This window comes from Heptranchias perlo, chromosome 21 (genome assembly GCF_035084215.1).
Source record: "Heptranchias perlo isolate sHepPer1 chromosome 21, sHepPer1.hap1, whole genome shotgun sequence".
In the NCBI taxonomy this organism is placed as follows: Eukaryota; Metazoa; Chordata; class Chondrichthyes; order Hexanchiformes; family Hexanchidae; genus Heptranchias; species Heptranchias perlo.
In genome coordinates, this window is record NC_090345.1 from 24,060,078 (window position 1) to 24,087,775 (window position 27,698).

At 42.6% G+C, this 27,698-nt stretch overlaps 1 protein-coding gene across 5 annotated transcripts in view; it reads left to right on the plus strand.

Moving 5' to 3' along the window:
* LOC137340303 (G-protein coupled receptor 26-like) overlaps window positions 1-27,698 on the plus strand; it is a 420,507-nt gene that overhangs the window by 92,569 nt on the left and 300,240 nt on the right. The window lies entirely within an intron of this gene.

Here is a 27,698-nt window from a genome sequence, read left to right on the forward strand (position 1 = left end):
AATTGTGCCCTGTACACCCAAGTCCTCGTCATTAATACATATCAAAAAGGGCAGTGGTCCCAACACCGACACCTGGGGAACACCGCTGCACACTTCCCTCCAGTCTGAAAAACAACCATTCACCACTACTCTCTGCTTTCTGTTCCATAGCCAATTTTGTATCCACGCAGCAACTGCCCCTTTAATCCCATGGGCTTCAATTTTGCTAACAAGTCTATTATGTGGTACTTTATCAAACGTCTTTTGAAAGTCCATACACACATCAACCGCACTACCCTCATCAACCCTCTCTGTTACTTCATCAAAGAACTCAATCAAGTTAGTCAAACACGATTTTCCTTTAACAAATCCATGCTGGCTTTCATTTATTAACCCATATTTTTCCAAGTGCCAATTCATTTTGTCCCAGATTAATGTCTCTAAAAGTTTCCCCACCACCGACGTTAGGTTGACTGGCCTGTAATTGTCGGGTTTGTCCCTCTCCCCTTTTTTGAACAGGGATGTAACATTTACAATCCTCCAGTCCTCCGGCACCATCCCATATCAAATGAGAATTGGAAGAATGTGGTCAGAGCCTCCTTGGTTTCCACCCTTACTTCCCTCAGTAACCTAGGATGCATCCCACCCGGACCAGGAGACTTATCTACTTTGAACGCTGCCAACCTTTTTAGATTTTTTTTTAATCGTTCATGGGATGTGGGCGCCGCTAGCAAGGCCAACATTTATTGCCCATCCCTAGTTGCCCTTGAGAAGGTGGTGGTGAGCTGCCTTCTTGAACTGCTGCAGTCCTTGTGGTGAAGGTTCTCCCACACTGTTGTTAGGTAGGGAGTTCCAGGAGTTTGACCCAGCGATGATGAAGGAACAGCGTTATGTTTCCAAGTCAGGATGGTGTGTGACTTGGAGGGGAACGTGCAGGTGGTGTTCCCATGTGCCTGCTGCCCTTGTCCTTTTAGGCGGTAGAGGTCATGGGTTTGGGAGGTGCTGTTGAAGAAGCCTTGGCAAGTTGCTGCAGTGTATCCTCTTTATAGTACCTCCTCTTTATCTATTTTTATCCTATCCAATACCGCTACTACCTCCTCCGTTACTGTGATATTGGCAGCATCCTCTTCTTTAGTGAAGGCAGATGCAAAGTATTCATTTAATATCTCAGCCGTGCCCTCTGCCTCCACAAAAAGATCTCCTTTTTGGTCCCTAATCGGCCCACCCTTCCTTTGACTACCGTTTTACTATTTATATGTTTATAAAAGACTTTTGGGTTCCCTTTTATGTTATCCACTAATCTATTCTCATACACACTCTTTGCCCCTCTTATTCCCTCCTTAAGTTCTCCCCTGTACTTTTGTACTCAGCTTGATTCTCTGCTGAATTATGAACCCGACATTTATCATAAGCCTCCTTTTTCTGTTTCATTTTACTCTCTATATCTTTAGTCATCCAGGGAGCTCTAGCTTTGGATGCCCTTCCTTTCCCCCTTGTGGGAATGTGTGTAGTTGCCAGGCTATTTGACTATGGGAGACACTATGGCTGAACCTGATTCTGTTCTCACTCAGAGTTTACACACACACACACACACACTCACACACACACGCACATAACCAGATAGTGAATAGTGATTAGGAGTAGGAATCTTGACCTTAGTCTGGGGCACCCTGGCAAGTTGAGATCAGCTCACTCATGATAGGCTGGGGGACCATCCCGGGGCATTTTGGACTCTGTAGCTTAGCACCAAACTAGGTCATACCATTACCCATGATTATCAAGGGTGCTCAACTCTACTGCTGTAACAGCTTGTGCTGATTTAGAGATTTATTTTTGCTGAGAGTAAATGACTAAAAAAAGCAAAGCATATGTTGCATTTCCAACACTGCGTTACGCTTTTCAAGCCAAATCCATAATAGGAAAGTCTTTACAAAGCAGATGTACATACAGAGACAGAGATTCAAAAAGTGTTGGCACTTTTACTTCCTAATTACTACCAAGGAGAATATTGCAATCTAGGCATTGAGGGTTCTTTTAGTGGTATTACTGTCTGCACATTCTGATATAGATTTAACAAATGGTAAATGATAACTGGCGGTGAACTAAAATCACCAATTTAGGTAATTATTAGGGACAGATCAATTTAATATACTAACACTGGATATTCTGGTATTTCAAACCCCTTGTGGCATCAGCTCTATAGAGGTAATTTTAACTTTAACTAAAATGAGTGATATTGGATCAGCCGCTCATTATGTATGAAGTCAATAAAAAGAAAATCAGGTGGGGTGTATAATGGACAGTCAGTTTGATATTGCCCATTGGGCCTTGCGCCTTATTAATATTTTACGCGTGAACCTCCAGCACCTATCTCGCCTCCATTGGAAGCTTGTGCATTGCAGATGCTGAATGTTGGGCTGCTTGTCTCACCGGCAATGGCCCAAAGGTTAGTCCCAGAAGGAGGTCCTTCAACAGGTGTTAGGATCTTAATTAACATAAGCAAAGGGCCTACCGCCTGTTTTAGGCGCTGTCCTTGACGCCTGACAAATGGGCTCGACGAATTTATCAATGGCCCAAACACAGGTGCAGATTGGGTGCGTTTACTGTTATGATGTCCAATCTCACTGTTAAATTTGTCAGCATTGCACCCGTTTTATGCCTAATAAAAACCGGCACAACGCATACCAATTTCTACCTCATAATTTGCTGCATTATCCTCCAGTAATTAACAAATTGCACTTCTACAAATGAGCAATTTGATCTTAGAGGGTAGAAGAAATGCCAACAAAAACGTTTTTGCTTCTGTGTTCTATAACCTGTGTCTGGACTATAGGGTATGTGGCCAGAGCAACCGCATACCATAGAGGAGTAGGGCAGATAAAAACATTTGTGTTTGGCAAAGTGCCAACTTTTGTAAAATTGTTATGCTGCACAGCCTGATTGATTTAACGTTTTATGTGCCTGTTCTCTGAAAACTGAAGTTGTACTTTTGATTCTTCCCATTCATTAACCTGATTAATACAAAAGCTGGAATTTCGGGACTTTTCCATTTTCAGTTGCAATATTGCCTCTGTGTTTAATATGCACTCCCCTTGGAGACCACAAATATTAGCAAAAAGATAGTATCCATGTATAATATACCTTCTCCTCACACTTTTGGCTTGTTTACATAAATTATCCGAACATAGGAAACTGCCAGACTAGAAAAGACCAGCTGGTCCACCTAGCCTGTCCCATACCATTGTGATGTCTTATGCTTCACGATTACGACACTCCCTACCCACCTGGGACCATGTAATATCCTGGGAGAGATGAAAAATCAGATAAAATCCCATGGTCAATTAGGGGGAAAAAAATCTGGAAAATTCCTCTTTGACCTCCCCCCTCCCCTAAACCCAAGGAGATCCAAACTAGTTCAGGAGACCATATTTACCATAATTTATGCTACTTGGTACCTACTTCTTGTATGACATGATCTACGCCCCAGCCAGGAACTGGTCCAGCTCTTCTTTGAAGGTATACAGTGAATCAGCACTCACCGCATGAGCTGGCAATTTGTTCTATAAGTCTACTATTCTCTGGGAAAAGAAGAACTGTCTAGCATTTAATCTAGTTATATCCTTGCATGGTTTATAAGCATGACCCCATGCCCTCTACAACCTATCTAATTTAAATAATTTGTCAGCATGGACACAATATAGTCCCTTCATTATTTTATAGACCGCAATCAAATAGCCCCTGAGTCTGCGTTTTCCTAAAGTGTATAGACCCAGTTTTTTAAACCTATCTGGGTAGCTAAGGTGTTTTAAGCTGGAAATCATTCTTGTGGCCCTCCTCTGAATCTTTTGCAAAGCCTCCATATCGCCCACAATGTGAGGGAACCAGAACTGGACACAGTATTCTAAATGCCCAACCAAAGATGGACATAATGGTATATTTAATTTCATATTGAATAGTCCTGTGATGCAGACCAGTCCCCTATTTTCTCCAGATATTGCTTCACTGCATTGTTCATGAGCCTTTAAAGTGTTATGACCTATGACATCCAGGTCTTTTTCTTTCACCATTGGCTTCAGTTCTGTTCCCTCTAAGGAGTATGCATATTTAGCGCTAGTCCTGCGCACATGCGTAAGACTGCACTCGTCTAACTTAAATACCATTTGCCAACACTTGCACATATTTTGGCATCATCCTTAAACTTGCAGATCATTCCCCCAACGCATACATCCAGGTCATTAATAAAGATAGTAAACAGCAATGTCACCAATACCAATTCCTGTGACACCACTGGCAACCGGTCTCCAAGCAGATCCTAACCTACTGTGAGATACCTTATTAAAGACTTTCTGGAAGTGCAGGTAGACAATGTCAACTGGGTCACCGTCATCCACGAACCTAGTGACTTCTTCAAAAAAATTGATCAAACTAGTAGGCATGATCTTTTTCTCCAGAAGCCGTGTTGAGTGTCCCTGATGATTTCTTCTCTGTCTAGATGATCATAGATAGCATCTATGTGGTGAGAATGTGGAACTCGCTACCACGGAGTACTTGAGGCAAATAGCAGAAATGCATTTTAGGGGAAGCTAGATAAGTACATGAGGGAGAAAGGAATAGAAGGATATGTTGACAGGGTGAGATGAAGTAAGGTGAGAGGAGGCTCGTGTGGAGCATAAATTCGAGCATAGACCTGTTGGGTCGAATGGCCTGTTTCTGTCCTGTATAATTCCATGTAATTTTGTGTAATTCTATGTAATCTCTTATGATTCCTTTGAGCATCTTACCTATTACTGAAGTCAAACTAATGGGTCTACAGTTTCCTTGTTCTGCCTTGTCTCCTTTTTAAACGTGGAACTACCTTAGCATCTGTCCAATCTGAGGGAACAGTCACTGACTCTAGAGAGCTGTTAAAGATACAGGGCAAGGGGCTAGCTAAGCACATGTCCCATCTCTTTAAGGACCCTCAGGTGAGTGTCATCTGGGCCAGCAGCCCATTCTGTTGTGAGATTCTTTATTCTGAGACAGTATCCCTGACTATTTTAATATTTACAATTCTGCTGTTAAAAGTGCAACCTATTGCTGATAGTTGAGCATCATCTTTATGAGTAAAGACTGAAGTGAAGTAATCATTTAGTACTTCTGTCATACCCTGGGATTCTAGTCGTATCTATCCTAGGGAATCTTTCAATGGGCATATACTGGGTGCTAAATTGGGCCGTCTAGCATCCATTGTTTCAGCGCTGCGTGGCCTCCTGAACATCCAAGATGGCGTCTTGGATGCGCATGCACGCTGGACATACGCCGGATGCCATCTTGATATAGGTATTAGCGCATGCGCAAATAATGAACACAGACAGCATGCAAAATAAGGAGAAAATGTGTACAATCAGTTTGCATCGCAGATTTAAAGTGATAGACACCATTTTGGGACTTAATGCTCAACTCAACGCACTGTCTTAACCACGACTATCTGAACATGCCTTAAAGTGCATGGAGAACCCACCACCAGCTCTATTTAAAGGGACCATACAGGATTTACAGGTTAGTTGCTGGATTATTGCTTCCGGCTGCTGATGCATTTGTATCTGTTTTTGGAGGTCTCCTATACTTGAATACTAGGATGAGAGGACATAGCCTAACATTTAGAGCCAGGATGTGCAGGAGTGAAGTTAGGAAACACTTCTACACGCAAAGGGTGGGAGAAGTTTGGAACGCTCATCTGCAAACGGCAGTTGATGCTAGTTCACTTGTGAATGTTAAATCTGAGATTGATAGATTTCTGTGAACCAAGGGTATTAAGGGATATGGGGTTAAGGCGGGTATATGGAGTTAGGTCACAAGTCAACCATGATCTCATTGAATGGCGGAACAGGCTCGAGGGACTAAATACCACTGCCACTTGATTCCTCCTGTTATGCGCCACCTTCTCCTGCAAGAAAGCGGGACATGTGTCTGTGTGATGTGCCTGTTATGGTTGAATAGCTGCCAGTGTGTGTGACCTGTGAGTTGTGGGTGTGCGGCTTGCAACAGTGGTAATGTGTGAGGGTGAGAGGAATCATCTGATTGGAAGAGTTGCATACTGATGGAAAGAGTTTGTTGGTATGTGGGTGATGAGGAGTGTAGTGTGTGGAGCAGCGGATACGGCTAATGATACAGTTGATAGGAGATGTCACTTGACAGTTGACCTCACCTTGACCACCCATGTCAAAGCATTGAACTTCTTTCTGCACTGCATCCATATTGGTGGTGCTATGCGCCTGGCATTGACTGCATCCCCTGCTGCCACCCATTGCCTTTTGGGCATATGTCTGGAGGGCCTCTTGCCGCCCCACCCCTGAGGATATAGGATGTCCCTCCTTCTGTCCATCTCTTGCACCAAGGCCTCTAGTGCATCATCAGAGAACCTTGGTGCACGCACTCTCGCAGACCTGGTACAAACTTCGATTGGCAGATTGGTGAGGTCTGGCATACAGAATGGAGGATGTGGGATTTAGTAGTGCACAACCTTTATTCAATGTTTTAACATAACTCATCAGTTTGTAAACATAGGGACGCGACCTGCATCTGTGTTTTACGTGTGCGATGTCTGATTTCCGTTCAGACTCCGTGCAGACAGCAGACTTTATTTTTAACAAATAACAGGTACCAGCTACCTTTAAGAGATTTTGGCCGGCTGTCAGAGAGACAGCATGAATGTCTCAAGCTACCTGCGACAGGTTGACTGGGTGAGGGTTAATCGCTCATTGCGATTTCGGTGGTTAACCAATTTAACCCCCACAGTCTTTAACACTGACTCCTATTTAGCATTTACCCTCATAAAGTCCAGCAGAGAAGCACTTCTGCTTTTTTGCAGCAGAGAATAGGTCTTCCTTCAGATATTCAATACTAAAGACAGAAAATTACATTTGGAACATAATTGTATTCTTGGCAATAGTCACTTCCCACATAGTACCCACATTTTGCAAAATAATAAACTGGGCTGATTGTGTTGTTTATGCCTGTAGAAAAATTGATTAAGATCAATTACAGAGTTATGCAAATCTTTTCTACATCATCTACATGCTTGCTAGAAGATAACAGAAATTGTTTGATATTACCCAACGTCTGTTTTAATACGTTCATATGCCACATTAAAGTCATTTTTGAATAATCCTTGCCTATGGTTGGAGCTCACTTTCAAACTGTCAACTGAAATTGTAAACCTACAGAAGGGTATTCTAATAAATTTGCTTTTGTTATAGGTCAATTGCAATTGAAAAAAATAATATCCTCTTTGCAAGTTTAAAGCTAAGCATATTGCTATTAATGTCCAGATTATCTGAAAAAATAATCTATAAATCAAAGTACTGAATATTCTAAAATAAAATTAGAGAAATATATAAACTGTAGAATATCTCTTTGTTCCTGTTGTAGCATTTCATCTTTCATTTATTTGTGCCCTATGATAGAAAAATTAACATGATAAAACAGAGTCATCTCATTCTGCGTTAGGTAAGCAGGTAAATGTGGACTTTTCTCTCAGTATTCTGAATTCTCAGTAACGATGTATCGTGGGTTTGTTATACTTGACCTACCTCGAAGCTGAAGGCTATGACATAACATAAAGTTTGCCATATTATGTTAAGCTACCTGATTCAGTAAATTTTGATCAATGATGCAAGTGTTGTAAATAATTACTTTATTGAGCAACATAAAATGAAGCAATAAAAATTTGTTTATTCCTAGTCAGCAGTAAGAAATGACATACTGTACAGAGGGGTTTTCAGACTTTTCTTTGTGAGAGAATCATGCAACTAGTGACACACTCCTATAGACCCCTAATCCTACAATTTAAGAAGGGACATGATCCATCACGATTTGTGACCTACGACCTGACATCTTCTAGTTATGATATTTTTATTTCTCCTGTGATTGATCTAATGGAGTGTAAAGTAAAACTGCAGCAATATTTTATAGTCATTAACTGTTTAACATTAATAAAATCAGCACCTCTAATTTGTGTATCTCTGACTCATGATAAATTCAACAGGATTATCTCCATGACCGTAAAGAAAGTTTATTAAAGTGGAACTTGCATAATGATGAAGATACCAAAAGTGCAATATTTCCTTTCAGAACTTTCAAAACTTCAGACATTTGATGACCATTTTATTTTTGCACTTTTTGTATTTCATCTGAAGTTCAAAGTATACCACAGGAAGATCTTGAAAAGAAGATATTGATGTGCTGCTGGACACGCTTGTCCTGAGAAGCTAAAGGCTGTTCCACAAACTTGAGCTATGGGAAAGCATTGCCGAGCACAGTAGCCTCTGGGAGCTATGGAGAAGTCTTCAAATACTCCTTGAAATTAATCATGATGTTGAACCCTTCTGGTTATTAACACCTCTTCTTCACTCCTCAATACAATCTTGATTAGTGCATTTAAAATACGGTCTGAGTCACTTCCCCCCTCATTGCCTCATCTTTCACTCCACCACCACTCAGCTCCTCCATTGTAACCAAACACCATACAGGTGGGGTACAAAGTGACTTATAAGTGTGTAACAGACAAGCTGAACTCTTAGGTGATGGACACTGTATTGAGTTAGTTTCATAGACCGACACAGATCTAGTACTTATAATTCTGTGGACCCCAGTTTGAAAGTCACTGTCCCAGTGCATTTTGTTTTTACAAACTCTCACTTCATGAAACATTTACAGATTTTTTTCAGCAGTATCCTCACAGGGTCCCTGCCTACAATGAACACAAGACATTTCTATCACATGAACATTCAGGTAACGTATAATGCAAGTGTTCCATCACCAGAACTAGCTGCGCCTCTAGCCAAGCTGTTCCAATACAACATTGGCATCTACCCACGGGTATGTCCTGTCCATAAAAAGCAGGACAAATCCAATCCGCCCCATCAATCTACTCTCAATCATCAGCAAAGTGATGGAAGGTGTCGTCGACAGTGCTATCAAGCGGCACTTACTCACCAATAACCTGCTCACCGATGTTCAGTTTGGGTTCCGCAAGGACCACTCGGCTCCAGACCTCATTACAGCCTTGGTCCAAACATGGACAAAAGAGCTGAATTCCAGAGGTGAGGTGAGAGTGACTGCCCTTGACATCAAGGCAGCATTTGACCGAGTGTGGCAGCAAGGTGCCCCAGTAAAATTGAAGTCAATGGGAATCAGGGGGAAAACTCTCCAGTGGCTGGAGTCATACCTAGCACAAAGGAAGATGGTAGTGGTTGTTGGAGGCCAATCATCTCAGCCCCACGACATTGCTGCAGGAGTTCCTCAGGGCAGTGTCCCAGGCCCAACCATCTTCAGCTGCTTCATCAATGACCTCTCCATCATAAGGTCAGAAATGGGGATGTTCACTGATGATTGCACAGTGTGTGTTCCATTTGCAACCCCTCAAATAATGAAGCAGTCCGAGCCCGCATGCAGCAAGACCTGGACAACATCCAGTCTTGGGCTGATAAGTGGCAAGTAACATTCGCGCCAGACAAGTGCCAGGCAATGACCATCTCCAACAAGAGAGAGACTAACCACCTCCCCTTGACGTTCAACAGCAAATCCCCCACCATCAACATCCTGGGGGCCACCATTGACCAGAAACTTAACTGGACCAGCCATATAAATACTGTGGCTACAAGAGCAGGTCAGAGGCTGGGTATTCTGCGGCGAGTGACTCACCTCCTGACTTCCCAAAGCCTTTCCACCATCTACAAGTTACAAGTCAGGAGTGTGTTGGAATATTCTCCACTTGCCTGGATGAATGCAGCTCCAACAACACTCAAGAAGCTCAACATCATCCAGGACAAAGCAGCCCGCTTGATTGGCACCCCATCCACCACCCTAAACATTCACTCCCTTCACCACCGGCGCACAGTGGCTGCAGTGTGTACCATCCACAGGATGCACTGCAGAAACTTGCCAAGGCTTCTTCGGCAGCACCTCCCAAACCCGTGACCTCTACCACCTAGAAGGACAAGAGCAGCAGGCACATGGGAACAACACCACCTGCACGTTCCCCTCCAAGTCGCACACCATCCCGACTTGGAAATATATCGCCGTTCCTTCATCGTCACTGGGTCAAAATCCTGGAACTCCCTTCCTAACAGCACTGTGGGAGAACCATCACCACGCGGACTGCAGCAGTTCAAGAAGGCGGCTCACCACCACCTTCTCAAGGGCAATTAGGGATGGGCGATAAATGCTGGCCTCGCTAGCGATGCCCACATCCCATGAACGAATAAAAAAAACCAGTGGAGTTACTAATTTCCAGGGGTCTTCTATTTAGACATTCTGGTAAAATTGGCATTGGCACTAAGATTTACCATGCAGGATTATTGAGGGTTGTGGGCAGGTGTTGGGCAAGCTTTTATAATATTTTAAATAACTTTAAATGAGAGTGAGTGGGATGGTATCTGGCATTTAGTCTCAATGTGTATCTCTCTTTTCTAATGAATTGTTGATATGGCCTTAAGCCACACATTGGTCATCCTCAAATTCTTGCAGAGGGATGGTGGTCCTATTGTTTAGCCTATTGGTGCACAACAGCACTGTAGAAAGGAATGGTAGTCAGACTCCATGCATGAAGTTCTCAGAATTCCATAACTGCAGATGGAAAAGAAAACTGGTGAGGGCGAGAACCACTGCTATCAGATATCTCCTTCACGGTGCAAGGATCAGGAGAATTATGTTGACTCAGTCAGTAACTGGGCTTTCCAGTTTTATTCTGTAGTTTTTCTTTCCAATGATTTCCCCATTTCAGCCCTCTCATGAGAAGGCACTAACTCTTGCTGAGATGCAAACCTATGAGTGTCAGCAGCCTCCCTGTACCTCTCCTAATGGTCATTTTTCATGTGCGAAATTGGACAGAGATGTGCCTGGATGTGTCTGTCCTATCTCAGCTATATTCATTGTCTCGTTTCTGGTGCATTGGTCTTCCACCTCACCATTGCTTGCTTATGCTCCTATTTCTCCTCCAGTGCTGCTGAAATCTGATCCATGCCTTCACCAACTTGAGGGTTGGCTTCCCTAAAGCTCTCCGCACTGGCCTCCCCAATTCCAGCCTTCAGAAAGTCCAGCTAATTCAGAACTCTGTGGCCACGTCCTCACCTGCACATCCATTACCCCCATCCCTGCCATGCTCTGCTGGTTACCTGCACTTTTTAAATCTGAGGGAACAGTCCCTGATCCTGGAGAGCCATTAAAGACATGGGCAAGGGGCTCCCTAAGAACATGTCCCATCTCTTTAAGGACCCTCAGGTGGATGTCATCTGGGCCGGCAGCCCATTCAATTGGGTTGAGGTTCTGTATTCTGAGACAGTATCCCTGTCTATTTTAATATTTACAATTCTGCTGTTAACAGTGCAATCTATTGCTGATAGTTGAGCATCATCTTTATGAATAAAGACTGATGCGAAGTAATCATGTAGTACCTCTGTCATACCCTGGGATTCTAGTCGTATCTATCCCAGGGAATCTTTCAATGGGCGTATACAGTCTTCAACAGTCCTCTGACTCCTATTTAGCATATACCCTCATAAAGTCCAGCAGAGAAGCACTTTTGCTTTTTTGCAGCAGAGAATAGATTTTCTTTGCATTTTGCTGTTGTACTTATATCAGTTTAATTCATATGTTCAAGCAGTTTAACAAAAGTTGGTTTGACCTTTAAGTTTATATTTTAGTACTATGTATAATATACATCCCCACTTTTAGACAATTTTTAAAGGAAAATATATTTATGGTACATCATCCATGGAATTGTACAAGAGCATTCTCTTGATTATCCTTTAACCAGGCCTTAACAAGCAACTTTTTTGTTTTGCTGACTTTCATGAACACATTAGGATGGGGTGAAGATTCAAAGTGGCAGTACAAAAGTACAAACAGTAGCTTACTGTTGTCTATTGGTCTGCTTCCCGCTTTTAGGTATGCCTATTTTTTCATTAACCAACATAGTAAAAATTATAATTTCCAGTGAAAACTGCATTTTCATCTAATATAAATCTATTTGCTTCAAATATTCAATTCTAAACACAGAAAATGACATTTGGAACATAATTGTATTCTTAGCAATAGTCACTTCCCACACGGTACCGACATTTTGCAAATTATTAAACTGGGCTGATTGTGTTGTTTATGCCTGTAGAAAAATTGATTAAGATTAATTACAGAGTAGTGCAAATCTTTTCAACGTCATCTACATGCTTTCTAGAAGATAACAAAAATCAGGTGATTTCTATATCGGGTGGACGATCCGTTCTCCCAGTTTATTGTCCAAAGTGAAAATTACCCCCATGTCCCTGCCTCGTGGAATTCTCTCCCAAGAGCACTTTGCCTTACTATTTTTCTCCTTGCCTTCAAAAAATGCTTGAATCCTTCTCTTGACTGTGCCTTCAGTCTCATTTATCCCCATCTTTCTCCTTTTTTCCGACTCAGAGTTCACCTTTTCTACCTTGTTAAACACTTCAAGAGGCCTTTTTTAAAGTGAGGAGTGTTACATAATTGTAAGTTGTTGACAATGACTGTCGGTAGACTAGTCATCTATGGATTGTATCATAGCCAAGCCGCTGATCCTGTTTGCACCTCACATCAACATGTATCCACTTTCTAGCAAAAGCCACTGGATCGTGATCAGGGCCAGATACCCTGGTTACTTTTGACCTCCCTAGTCTAAGGGTACTGAGGCTGATTGTAGTGCCTCATTGCTGCCCAGCTGAGATTAGCTAACTCAGCAGTGACAGGGAATCAACCCTGGTCTTCATGGCTTTGTGCTGTACAGCATAGTGACTTTCCCCACTAACACATCGGCAGAGCTTTTCTTTGTAATCATTAAAGAAAACTTTATTTGGTTCATACCAAACAATTGTGTCTCAATGTTACTTTAATTTCAGATCTTATGAGATCAAGTGGACTGTGAGGGTGGGGTAGGTGCTTCTTCCTACTGATCTCTAAAACCAGCAGAGAAATCTCATTATCATAGTATGACAATTACATTGTTATTCAGCTTCTGCTTGTTTGCCGATTTGCTGATCTTTTTCAGTGATGGTTGTTTAATTAACTGCATGTTTGTGACATTTTTAACCACGTTTCTCCAAAGCAATCTACTGTTTGGGAAAATTGGTGAAATGTCAGCATGTAAGTTTCCCTCATACCCACAGGAAAAGTGGCCTTCGGTCACTAAAGTCCACCAATGTGTAGCAGAGAAACCTCCCCATGCATCCCCTCACATTGTCCAACAAAACTTCAATCAGACTTATTTGCTCTTCTATTTCCCTCTAACTGTTTGGGGTGGGGGGTTCTATAGTACACTCCCAGCAGTGTGACTTCCCCTTTTTTGTTCCTTAGCTCAACCCATATGGCCTCATTTCATAATGCTTCTAACATATCATCCCTCCTTTCAGCTGTAATTGTTTCTTTAACCAAAATTGCCTCCCCCTCTCCTTTTTTATCCCCTTCTCTATCTCTGAAAACCCCCAGGAACGTTGAGCTGCCATTCCTGCCCCTCTTTAAGCCATGTTTCTGTAATAGCTAAGATGTCATCTGTACCCTCAGCTCATCTGCTTTGTTCACTATACTGCTTGCATTGAGGTATATACCCTTAAGCACTGCCAAACTCCCTTGCTGTTTATTTTCTAACCTTTGTTTCCTCTGTCTTCCTAAGTCACTTACTAATGTTCTGCCTTCTATCTGCAGTTCTGATTCTGTCCCATCTGAATCTACACTCAGATTCCCATGCCCCTGCCAAGCTAGTTTAAACCCTCCCCAACAACACTGGCAAACCTCCCCGCAAGGATATCGGTCCCGGTCCTGTTGAGGTGCAACCCGTCCGGCTTGTACAGGTCCCACCTCCTCCAGAACCGTTCCCAACGCCCCAGGAATCTAAAGCCCTCCCTCTTGCACCATCTATCCAGCCATGCATTCATCTACTCTATCCTCCTATTTCTATACTCATTAGCGCGTGGCACCGAGAGTAATCTGGAGATTATTACCTTTGAGGTCCTGCTTCTTACTCTCTTTCCTAACTCCTTAAAATCTTCCTGCAGGACCTCATCCCTCTTTCTACCTATGTCATTGGTACTGATATGGATCACGACCTCTGGCTGTTCACCATCCCCCTCCAGAATGTTCTGCAGCCGCTCAGTGATATCCTTGACCCTGGCACCATGGAGGCAACATACCATCCTGGAATCACGTCTGCGGCCGCAGAAACGCCTGTCAGCTCCCCTAACTATAGAATCCCCTATCACTATTGCTCTGCTGACCTTTCTCCTCCCCTCCTGTACAGCTGAGCCACCCATGGTGCTATGGTCTTGGCTCTGGCTGCACTCCGCATCTATGCTATTCGCCTTGACTACTCCATGTGGTAGCGAATGAGGGCACAGTAATTGGCTGCAGTTTTCTGCAGCTGACGACTACAAAAATCAACCAACTCAACTCCTGATCGCTCTTACTGACTGCTGCTGGAAAGTGTGCAGGTGAATGTTTGGTGAAGACAGGACGAGGCTTTGATATGACGTCCCTCCGTCCCATAGTCAAATAACCTGCTGATGCCCATTGCTCAGGCTCCCACTTGAAATGGCCGTGGGGTGAAGAGCTGGAGTCTTTCTCCAAGATCAAATAAAATGGTATTTCAGTGTAAAAATGTAATCATAGTCATTTTCTGTTTCAACAAATCCAGCTTTGTTTTTTTATCCCTACAAATATGGGATTGTTTTACCTCAATCTAGAGGTAATATTATGTAGTATTGGTCTGTAAGTTAATGCTTTTGTTCTTCATGATAACATGAATAAGTTACAATTTCAATTTTCTTAATGTTATACATGGCCAGGAGTTCCATAGTGTTAGTCGCATGATACGTGATTATATCTGCAGGACAACTATTGTGTTCAGTGTTGTTCATTCAGAAGAAACAGTGCCATCTAGCAGTAATAAGTAACCTTTGCTTTGTGATAGATTGAAGTCAATTTGCTGTATGCTGTTGTAAATGCTAACCTGTATTTTTATAGAGCTGGATTGTGAGCATCACTGTGTAATTTGTTTAATTTAATTTAATTTGTAAATAACTTTTATATTTATTTAAGTGGCCCAGTTTGTAAAATCGGTCACGTACTTATACTCGTCTGTGGTATGTGGAGAGAAAGGGCAGTTTTTCTAAACAGAGCTCTATCAGTTCAAGAAACCTCATAACCAGGACATTTCTTGCTGCTGGGGGAAGGCCCTTAAAATGATTACAGGTTTTAAAAATTAATCCCAAACACCTAGTTTACATAGCTGTTTGAGTATAGACAACTGCTTCACTGACCATGCCTCATGTTCATATTTTAAATTGATGCAGATAATATTAAGACTGTTGTTTTTATTTTAATTGTAAGCAACACAGAGGTTGAATTCAACAATATAGAATTCAAATGACACACTTTGCATTTTATTCCACCTGTATCTCAATGTTGGAATAACAATGTGATTCTTGGGTCGTTGACAGTTTGTAAGAATATCCCTAAAGGACTTGGAACGTAATAATTATCGGGTGCTAAATTGGAGCTGCATAGCGCCCATTGTATAGGTGCTACGCTGACTCCTAAGGATCGAAAATGGCATCTGCGATGCGCACGCACCCTTCCGGCGTGACGTGTGCTGGACGCCATATTGATAAAGGCGTCTGCGCACATGCACTTAATGAATGTTGGTAGCATGTAAAGTAGGGAGATTATGCGGTAGATCAGCTTGCAAAACTGATTTAAAGGGACAGATGCGATTTTGGAACTTCACACTGCAGCCAACGCAGTGTTTTAACCTCGCACAGCTGGACAGGTCTTAAATGGCATGGAGGACCCCCCCCACAAGCGCTATTTAAAGGGATTATGCAGGAGTTACAAGTTAGTTGCTGGATTATTGCTTCTGGCTGCTGATGCATTTGTACCTGTTTTTACCTTCTATACTTGAATACTAGGGTGAGGGGACATAACCTAAAAATTGGAGCCAGGAGTGAAGTTAGGAAATGTTTCTACATGCAAAGGGTGGTAGAAGTTTGGAACTCTCTTCTGCAAACAGTAGTTGATGCTAGCTCAATTGTTAATGTTAAATCTGAGATTGATAGATTTTTGTTAACCAAATGTATTAAGGGATATGGGGCTTAGGCAGGTATATGCAGTTAGGTCACAGATCAGCCATGATCTCTTTGAATGGTGGAACAGGCACGAGGGGCTAAATGGCCTACTCCTGTTCCTATCTTCCTATGCTTCTATAATAAATTTTCAATACTCTACAGGGAGTGGGTTGGTTAGCTGACAGGCAACAGCAAGGGCACAGGTGGAGTGGAGTGGCAGGAGTGGGACAGCAATGATAACATCCTGAGAGAGGACAGCAGGTTCATGTTCCATGGAACCACTGCCACTTGCTGCCTCCTGTTATGCACCACCTTCTCCTGCAAGAAAGCGGGAAGTATGTCAGTGAGTGTCCTGCAAGATGTTTGGGTGATGTGGCTGTCAAGGTTGAATAGCTGCCAGTGTGTGTGACCTGTGAGTTTTGGGTGTGCAGCTTGCAACAGTGGTAATGTGTGAGGGTGAAATGAAGCATCTGATTGGAAGAGTTGAATACTGATTGAAAGAGTTTGTTGGTAGGTGGGTGATGGTCAGGTGTAGTGCTGAGCAACCTTTATTCAATGTCTGATCTCTGTTCAGACTCCATTCAGACCTGTATCATATACTTTGAAAATATAAGAGCCCTGCAAACTTTGAGCAGCCAAGTTGTTGCTCATTAAAAATTCCAGAGTTCCCATCATCACCGTGCTTCACTATATTGCGGCACAGATTCACTTCACCATTGACTTCCACCACTTCCTGCAGCCACAGTACACCTTCCCTTTATGAGGTGCAGGCTGCCTTTAAGTGGTACGAGCCACTCGCTATATCTGGGCCCCCTGCTGGTGAGCAGCCACTCAACAGTGCAGGTAGCTGGCTGCACATAGCAATCACAGAAGTCACCAGGCAGCATGACTGTTGCTGTATCTCAACAACACACCGTGCCCGTTTTCAGGGATTAACCAATTTAATTTCCCCTAGTGTCTAAACTTCCCTAAAATACAAAGGCAAGATAATTTCAAAGTAATAACTGTAACTATTTATAAACTGTATTTATTCCATCTCATTACATTGGTTATAGACAAAATGGTAAGTTCAACGACACTTTTGTTGTGCTCAAGGTCTCTGTTTTGCTTTGTGGTAGTCACTCTGATCTTAAGTACAAAGAATATTTCAATTCATTTTGAGTAGAAAATGAATTCAGTTCTCTCATAGAGATGTCCTTTGAGTCAAAATTGAAATTTAAAATTTCAATTTGACCAATTTAGATGAAGTTGTGATAGATTGGCACACTTTGACCCATTAAGAAACAATTCTGTGTACATACATTCAGATAAAGTGCCATTTTCTGTCTGTTCCATACATATGTGCGGCCTTTTTGGTAGTAACGCAACAAAGGTTTATAGACCGCCATCACGGGCTTATGTGTCATTATCTATGTATTGTAACTGTGAGGCAGAGACTGTGAGGTAGGTCTCTATGAAATCTGCTGCCAATCTTCCTGTTGGAGACTCATTTCCTTAAGATCAAAGCATCGCGATGCAATTGTTCATCATGATGCACAAAAGGACAAGCTTGGGAATTGAGACGTAGAAGGTTCTGTGTGTCTGCATGATGCGAAAGAGTGTCAAGTTGCAAGTACGATCCACATGGCACAAACTTTGCTCATTTAGCCAGGTCGGAAGTATATGTCATGCTCCACAAACTGTGGTATGTACAGAGCCAATTGGATAAGGAGTGAAACAAGAAAGGGAATTGAAAGGGACAGAACTGAGCTAGAAAAATGCAACATTGTGGTGAGATTTATTTGTAGTAAGTATTAGGAATTAGAAAAGTTAAAGGGAAGAGTGGTTCAGTTGGAATAGAAGGCAGAACAGCTTAGGAGTTTTTGTGAAAATGAGAATTTGGTGGACCAATCATTTGCTGAGCCAGTATCAATACTTATAGAGATCAAAATTGTGATAATTTTTGGACAGTGGTTAAAAGGGGAGCAGCGAAAGTATACAAGGAAAGGGCATGACTCTGTTACCCTGGATAACTAAAACATATATGTTATGCTGAAAGAGCAGAGTGTGAAATGTGGAGCAGAGAGTTTAATAGCCAGACACACCAGCAATGAAGTGCAGAAACATGACATACAAGGTGAAAGTGCTCATGAGATGGGCAAAACAGAGGATCAGGGCAAGAGACTCAGAGATATCGAGGTGAGGAAAGAAAAAACAAATTTGTATTTAAAAACACTTTTCCTGTCCTCAGGATGTCCACAGATGCTGCCTCACTTGCTGAGTATTTCCAGCATTTTCTGTTTTTATTTCTGATTTTCAGCATCTGCAGTATTTTGCTTTTGATTTAGTGTTTAATTCACAGCCACTTCTCCAGGAATGCCCACCTTGAAGTTCCGCTCTTCTCTCCAACGGGATTTCCGTTTGTCTCTTTTACCTTGTTCACCTTCATTGCTTTTGGTTTCCCTTTCCATGTTTGATCAGGTTTCTCCTAAAACTCACTTTCACAGCCACATCTCTTTCCTCAGCAACTGTCTCCAGCTCTGACTTAAATTCCACCCCTCATATTTCAGATCCACCCGTGATTACAGATCTCTCCATGATAATCAGTGGTCCTCGAACCACTGCTCTCGCCATTTCCTGAGATCCACGCTCAATGCCACGCGCCGCCACATGCACGCTCTCGACTTCTGTCTTCAGCTAGAAGGCAGCAGCCGGGGACCATTGGGGAAGGTCCCCGGTAACCGGGAAACATTGCGGGTTGGTGGGGGGGCAGTTGGACCGGCAATCAGAAGGGAGGGAGACTGGGAGACATCACAGGTTGATGGGGGGTGAGGGGTTGGACTGAAAATCGGGGGGGGTGGGGGGGGAATCGGGAAACATTGTGGGTTTGGAGGTGCGGAGAGGTTGTCCAACTGCGGCAGAAGATTTGCTTGAGGGGCTGGGGGGAAACACTCCTGCTCCTAAAGGCCAACAAGCAGTACTATAAAAAGCACTTAACTGCTGGAACCGGCTGCTCCCACCTCCTTTAGCTGCCAGGCTTCCCGAGCCCTCATTTATATATTATAATTATGGACCCGCCTCTCCAGAGCGGGTTACTCTGACCCCTGTCGCAGTTAGAATGGAAGCAAATGCGTTTGCAGAGGGTTGGGGTCAGGTTTCGCATATTTTCCAAATCACTCCCCCCCCCCCCCCCCCCCCCTCGCCCGGACCCTCTCCCGCCCGTCATAGGGAGGTTAAAGTTCCTCCCATTACCTCCAACAATGCAGTACTCCCTCAGTACCGCACTGAAGTGTTGGCCTAGATTATGCTCAAGTCTTGGATTGGGGCTTCAACTCACAACCTTCTGACAGAGGTGGAAGTGCTACTATTGAGCCAAACTGACAAGACTAGTAAGGATTCGATGTTTAGGAAAAATGAAAGAACGGGACTTGAGTATCTTTAAACATACTTCCGGTCCTATGCAAGGAGTAAGGCTAAAAGGAAATTTGAAGAGGCTAGTTGAATAGTGCAAGAGAACAAAGTGGAGCTAATCAATAATTGGGATTGTTTTCAGGATAGAGAGACCTAGTATAGGTGTGATGGGCCACACCAGAATAGGACAGGCAATCTGGGCGCCCTGTATTAGCCTCAACCAGTCTGCACAATCCTCACACAGGCGTTTGTTGATCAATAATGCTGCAATAATATCATGATATCTATGCCATGATGTCATTCTGTCACTAAATTAACACTTCAAGTAATAGGGGAAATCAACTGGAGAAACCGATTGTTTTCATTGCTAATATCTGGGAGAGGATTGGCCATCTTAGTAGTATTTTTACTGCCAATTGAGATTACTCAGGGAGATACAGAACACTGCCATTTCTGATTAGGAGTAAAGCCTTATATTAGGAAGGATTCTATAACAAAGGATCAAATGGGGAAAGGAAGGTTTTGACTGATAACCTTGAATGATTTTATACAAATGTAAAGAGCATTAGGAATAAACTTTTGAAATTAGAAGCATACATAGTCAGTGAAAATATGGACTTGATTGACTTGATCACAGAAAAATGGCTGTTAGTGGAAGATGAGCGTAGATGAAGCTAAGAAAGTGTAGAATGTGAAGCTGGGGAGAGGACTGGCATTATTGATAAGAAATGATGCAACAGCTTTTTTGAGGGTGGATAAATGCCAGAAGGGGAGATAGCAGAGGCAATCTGCATTGAAATTAGTAAAAGGGAAGGCCACAAAATAGTGACAAATATTAAGAATTTAAGCCATCTGGAGGAGGAGATGCTTGAGATTTTGGGACCTCACTCCCTTGAGGGAGTTGGGTTGGGTGGAGCAGGAGAGTTCCATGCTAGTATCCAATCATTGCTTATTTTTCTTCCTCCCTGTCCTCATGTGAGTTCAGCACATCGATCATTTTGCGCCCGTTATTGGGCACTATCAAATTTACGCCCCCTTATCATCAAAAAGGACACTGATGCATTGGAGATGTTTCTATGTTATGTGGAGAAGCTTATTTTCATTGGTGAAATACTAAACGGTATAGATGTTGTAGATGTAAAATGGTTATTTGAATCTGACTGTGCACACAGAAAGAGAAGGATGCAGATTCTAAGAGTCTTACGTGAGAGTAGAGATTAATTAAAGCTTTTATTTGTTACAGAGTAGTGGGTGTGAGAACAGACCCCCTGCAAAGCAGCCAATAATGTGTTGGCTAACTACTTCAAAAAGAATTTGGATAAATATCTGATTGAAAATGGAAGCCAGAGCTGAATGGTGGAGATGTGAGGATGGGTGAATATTCTAGGGTTTTACTTGATTGTTTTTGGGGATTTGTGAATATTTACACAGAACATTCCATTGGGAGACTCAATGGGTGGGTAAAGTTTATGACAGAGTAGGTAAACTACAATCTAAATTTGTAACAGAGTAGATTGTAGATGTTCTGTGGAAGGAATGGGCTGATGGGCAAATGACCTTTTTGTTATTCCATTCCTTCTTATTTCAAAATGAGGTATAAACTGTTTAATTCCATGTTTTATGCCTTACTGGATCTTATACACAGATATTAGAAAGATAGGCATACTATTTATACAATGTAATACATAGTAAAACCATATATTACAGCTGATGTTTAGTTTCATAGAGTAAATATACTGCATCACCAAAATCTATATAAAAAATGAATACTCAAGAGATTATTTGGTGGGACCATGAGAGTTATTGTGGCACGGACTTTTGTATTTCTTTATAGACAAAAAATAAATCAGACAGGTCAAACAGTGCAGATCTAATCTTACTGTAGGCTGAAAACATAGTAGCTCTCTCTGCCACTGGGGTATAGTCAAGCATACGGTGACCCTGCTGTGAACCAGAGAGGAAGAGGGATCACCAGCAGGTGCAGTCTGACAGAACTCAATGTCGCATTCAAGTTTATTCTTTGTACAATTCTGAGAACCACAGGATTGTGTTTTTAATCGAATACCCCAGGGTTTTCCCCTGCATTCTCACAATTACCTGAACAAGAAAAGGGGAATTCTTCTTCGACATGGCAACTTCGGTCAAGGGCAGTTCAGATTAAAGCCATGATTGGCACAGGTTGCAGACTAGAAAAGCCAGAAAAATCAAAAATCAAACCGTCCTGTTTAATAGAAACAAATTGCTCTCCACTTCACAGTGACACAGATAGCGACCCATTTGTGCCTCCTGCTCTTTGTTAAGAACAACAGAAAGGAAATGTACTCGTCCTGGGAAGGATAAAGTTCTGGCTTTTTGTTACACTTAGTTATCTTACTCTGAGCAACAACCACAGCAGTTAAGTAGTTGAGGTACCTTGTACGTTTGTTTGATTAAAGGTCTGTAACACTGGCCAGAGCAGAAACAGCTCAGCTGCATGTAATAGAGATGAATGAAAGATTTGTTAGTGATCAGTCAGCAAGACACAGCTGCATTGTTTTTTTTTGCTGAACAGACCTTGAATGGATGCTTGTGAGTAGTCTGCCACTTAGTGTAGAAGTAACAGAACTTTAAAAAAGTATCTTTGCTTGAATCTGTGAAGTTCTAGCATGGTATTTTTGACTGAGGCTGGAAGAGATAAATAAAAGTTAATAGTGATTTAATTAAACAAAAAATGTACAGATGCACTTTGTAATAGGAGCTGGTTTGTTTGTCCATACTGTAGTGCTAACCTTTCACCCATATATTGCAAAGGTTAGAGGTGGTGATGTTTGAACATTGCAAACACATTTGACTTTTGACACAGGACATAAGAATTCTAGGTAGAAAAATAGATGCACTAAATGACGACCAAGATTTTTTCTCAAAAGGAATCTGTAAGATCGGGCCGATATTGCGGATATCTTCTATGTTAAGTATGGATGAGCATTGTGCCAGCCCTAAAAATTGACCTCCTCCCCCCGACCCCACCCCCGCCCCCAATTTAATTTGGCTGGTCTGTTCTGGCCAAGATAAAGTCAGGCTTGGCTAGATTTGCATTTCTGGAAAAATGGAGAGTTCATGTTCATCCAGAAATGTGAACAAACACGTAGCCTGGGAATTTCCTCAGAGCTGCTCCTACTGCATCACTGGAAGTCCAGCAGAAGTCCCATTTACACTTGTAAACAGAGGAGGGTGGGGGATGGGGGGGGTCGTAATTTTAACCTAACCCACCCAGCGGGAAACTGAGGGTATTCGATCGGCCACCCGTTTTACATCCCGCCTGATTTTACTTTCCATTGACGTCAGCGGAAAGTAAAATTGAGCGGCCGATCCGATCCCCTCAGTTTCCCGCCGGGTGGGTTTGATTAAAATGACCCCAGGGTTTTCTCTGCACTTCTGGCAAACTTACGGTAGCAGAACGGGAGCAGCTCCGCGGAAAGTCGCAGTCTTACAATCGTAGAATGTTACAGTGCAGAAACATTTGCCCCTGAGCCAAACACCTGGGGCTAGAAATTGGGCTGTCTAGCGTCCATTCGCTGCTATGTGGCCTCCCGAACATCCAAGATGGCGCATGCTTCTAGCGTGATGTGCACCGCTCGCCACCTTGGTAAAGGGTTTAGTGCATGTGCAAATAATGAATGCTGGCAGCATGTAAGGAGAAAATCCTTTCGATCAGTGTGCAATGCTGATTTAAAGTGATAAACACCATTTTGGCGCTTAACACTCAACTCAAATCATTGTCTTAACCACGCCCATCTGAACATGTCTTAGACGGCCTGGAGGACCCCCCACCAGCTCTATTTAAAGGGACCATGCAGGATTTACAGGTTAGTTGTTGGATTATTGCTTCTGGTTGCTGATGCATTTGTAACTGTTTTTGGAGGTCTCCTATACTTGAATACTAGAACGAGGGGACATAGACAAACAGTTGGAGACAGGACGTGCAGGAGTAAAGTTAGGAAACGCTTCTACATGCAAAGGGTGGGAGAAGTTTGGAACGGTCTTCTGCAGATAGCAGTTGATGCTAGCCCAATTGTTAATTTTAAATCTGAGGTTAGGTCACAGATCGACCATGATCTCATTGAATGGCGGAACAGGCTCGAGGGGTTAAATGCCATTGCTACTTGCTGCCTCCTGTAATCCGCCATCTTCTTCTGCAAAAAAGCGGGACATGTGTTTGGGTGATTTGCCTGTCATGGTTGAATAGCTGCCAGTGTGTGTGACCTGTGAGTTATAGGTGGGCGGCTTGCAATAGCCAGTGGTAATGTGTGAGAGTGAGAGGAAGCATCTGATTAGAAGAGTTGAGTACTGATGGAAAGAGTTTGTTGGTAGGTGGGTGATGGGGGGGTGGGTGTGTAGTGCTTGGAGCAGTGGATGCGGCTAGTGGTGCAGTTGGTAGGAGATGCCATTTGACAGTTGACCTCACTCATCTTGGCCATTTGTGTCAAAGCATTGAATGTCTTCCTGCACTGCATCCATGTTCATGATGCTGTGTGCCTGGCATTGACTTCGTCCTCTGCTGCTTCCCACAGCCTGTTGAGCATGTGTCTGGAGGGCATCTTGTGCCCCCCACCCCCGCAGATATAGGATGCCCTTCCTTCTGTCCACCTCTTGCACCAAGGCTTCTCATGCATCATCAGAGAACCTTAGTGCACGCATTCTCGCAGGCCTGGTAGCAACTTGGAACGGCAGATTGGTGAGGCCTAGCATGCAGATTGGAGGATGTGGGATTTGGTAGTGTGCAACCTTCAATGTTTTACCATAACTCAACAGTTTGTAAACATAGGGACGGGACCTGCATTTGTGTTTTACGTGTGCAATATCTGATCTCCGTTCAGACTCTGTGCAGACAGCAAATAACAGGTACCAGCTACCTATAAGAGATTTTGGCAGGCTGTCAGAGAGACAGCACGAATGTCTCGTCCTACCTGCAACGGGTCGACCGGGCACGGGTTAATCCTGCAATGCAATGCCTGCGCCCATTTTCGGGGGTTTAACCCCCCTGTTGTCATTATGACAGCACTAACAATTTAGTGGAAATACAATGTGTCATGTTAAATGTCAAAGTGACATTTCCAACATAAAGAGTAAAGTTTTAATTTTGTGCAAAAAAGTATTGAGTCTGCTAATGTGATGTTACAGTGGTGATAGTAACAGAGTTAATATGCATACCCCTATGTTGCTGATTTAACTGCAGGTGAGAGAGGCTTTTTTGTCACATAGAGGGAAAGTGGCTTTAAGTTGCATTGTACAATAGGGTGAGATTGTGGAACTTCAGCCATTGCATTACAGAGAAAGAGACTCCAAGTAAAGTGTGTGTGTGGTTATGTATACATGTGGGTGAGTTGGGGGGTTGATTGATGTGATATGATACAAAATGTTTGTATATTGAAAGCTATAAAATGTATTCAATGTTATATGTTAATACCAGTAAAATAGAGTTGTTTTAGCTTAATTAGATATTTTTTCAATTTTTTCCCCTCTTTAGCTGCTTACAGCTGCTATTCTGCTTTCTTAAAGAGGGTGATGTGGAGATGCCGGTGATGGACTGGGGTTGACAATTGTAAACAATTTTGCAACACCAAGTTATAGTCCAGCGATTTTTATTTGAAATCTACAAGCTTTCGGAGGTTTCCTCCTTCCTCAGGTAACATTTACCTGAGGAAGGAGGAAACCTCCGAAAGCTTGTAGATTTCAAATAAAAATCGTTGGACTATAACTTGGTGTTGTAAAATTGTTTACAATTAAAGAGGGTGAGCAAGGTTGACTATGGCAGCAACTTTGACGTGGCCAAGAATTAGCAGGGGCGGTCTAAGTTAAATATCAGGCAAGGCTGAGGATTGAATTTAAATCCTGAAATGACCAATCTTTATCTCTTTAACATTGTTGGACTCACATTCATTCTGTACTTAGTCAAGACATGTTCAAGATACAATGCTCGACTTAGGATCAGTTTTGTGCTGTTGACGTTAACTGAATAAAGAGATAACTTAAAGCTGACTATATATATTGAGAGTTATGTTGTCCATGGATTAAGCTCGAACTGCATTTTATGTCTAGCTTTTTAGAAGTACACAAACGCTGTAACAAATATCTCAAGTAGTACAGCACATCTCTGCTTACCATATAAGATTCAGCAAAAGGTGGGGGGGAGGAGAGGAGTGGTAGGTTCCCTTCCCACCACCCCCTTCAGAAAGCCGCAGAACAGAGCCCCAGCAGCCCCCTGTGTCAGGGAGGCCACTTTTAAATTGTTCTAAAATATTCCTTCCCCGTGATTTTTGGGGTTCAGGTCATGATCCTGGCCTGTGTCACCCCGGGGGGCCCACTTCTGGCCATCAGGAGGCCTTATCCCACTTGGTGTACCAGCCTTAAAACTTAAGTCCTCCTTTGAGGCTGAGGAAGTGGGAACTCTTGGCATAAAGAATCTCCGCCCAGGGCCTCGCCCCCTCTACATCGGTGGCCTTATTTGGGGAGGACAGAGTCTCAGCCCTTAAACAAGACCACAACAAACATTGTGCGGATGAGTAATGTCTGTATTTGCAAGTCTGGGACCATGGCGGAGTCCGCTGGAATGGATGAGCAACTTCAGGGCCCATGTCCACTATTCACAATGCACTCAGTAGTTTTTTTTTATGCACCTGCTTTTTTTCTCTTTATTTTTCCTTTGCAAAAAAACACAACCTCAAGACTCTGGGAACTTGTTTAATGCAGTTGTGTACTTAACTACTTATAGCCTGGAAATGACACTGCACCATATTCTCGTATGAATGCAAAATACATTTGTCGATAATACTGCACACTAATTTTATTTTAAACAGATTAACATCTCTGTTAAAAAAGCAGACAAACAAATTTGATATAAACACAATAAGCATTTGTATGATATTAATGCGCAGCATAATTTCTAAGTTTATATGTGGCGATTTATTTCAACTGCAAAAGAATTTTATAATCTCAATCTGTCTGAACACTAATCTCTACATTATGCAAACATCAAGTTTTCCTTTCAAAAAGAAAAAATATGAAAAAATTAGTTAACAAAGGCCTTAAAATCTTTAATTGCAAAAAGAGTAAATTTCAATGCTGGGTTTTTAAAAGCAACGTGTATTTTCACAAATTAAAAAAAAGAAGCATTTAGCCGAAAGGTGGTTAGTATACTAATTGGAAATTGCTCCTCCCAGAGTCTTAACAATAAGCGATTCATTAGTATATCTAGGTGCTAGAAAACCCTTTGATCTCTGTCAGTCAATAAGAGGGACATGCTTTTTGACACAGAGGGGGCGGCTTTTAAGAACAGAGCACAGACACTGGCACATGTAGGAATGCAGCAAAAGATAGGGGATTGCCTTGGGCTGTAGGACTGATGCAGAAGGAATATTCTGCTAAATTAATAAGACGACCGAGATAAGTGGAAGTAGCATCATGTGTTCTTTAACTTGTACCATTATGTGAATATAAAGTTGTACTGATTGAAATATGGGTCTCTGATCGTACCTATTGCTCTGTATATTGTGGAATAATTGTAAACAATTTTACAACACCAAGTTATAGTCCAACGATTTTTATTTGAAATCTACAAGCTTTCGGAGGCTTCCTCCTTCCTCAGGTGGAATAAAGCAGTTTACGATTCAAACCAAACTTTGCCACATCTAGCATTAACACTTGGTCTGCCAAAATATTATGCAAAAGTCACAAATTTATGGTTCAGATCACAAGGGGATACTATTATTACATACATTTCTCGACCCCTCCACTACCTCTGTGTTGTCAGCCTGTTTGTCCAATATCCAGTCTTGGCTGAGATGCAGTTTCCTTGAGTTAAATATCGGAAAGACGAAAGTCATCGGTCTTGATCTTAACACCCCAACGACGGGCGGGAGAGGGTCGGGGTGGGGTTTAAAAATGAAAAAAACAGTGAACAGCTTCCACAGTGCAATTGGGAGCCTGATTTCAATTTAACAGTTGCCGTGGCAGTGAAAGGGAAGTGGGAGCTGCTGGCTCCACAAGTTAAGTGCCTTTTACAGCACTCCTTGTGGCCATGAGGAGCAGAAGTGCTGCCCCAATCACTAGCCTCCCCCCACCCAGCCGTCCCGATTTCCGACTTCTCTCCCCCTTCCCGATCAAGCACCGATGTCTGCTCCATGCCGCGATCGTGGCCGACCTCCCCCCCCACTCCACCAATGTCCAGCTTTCCCCCTTCCT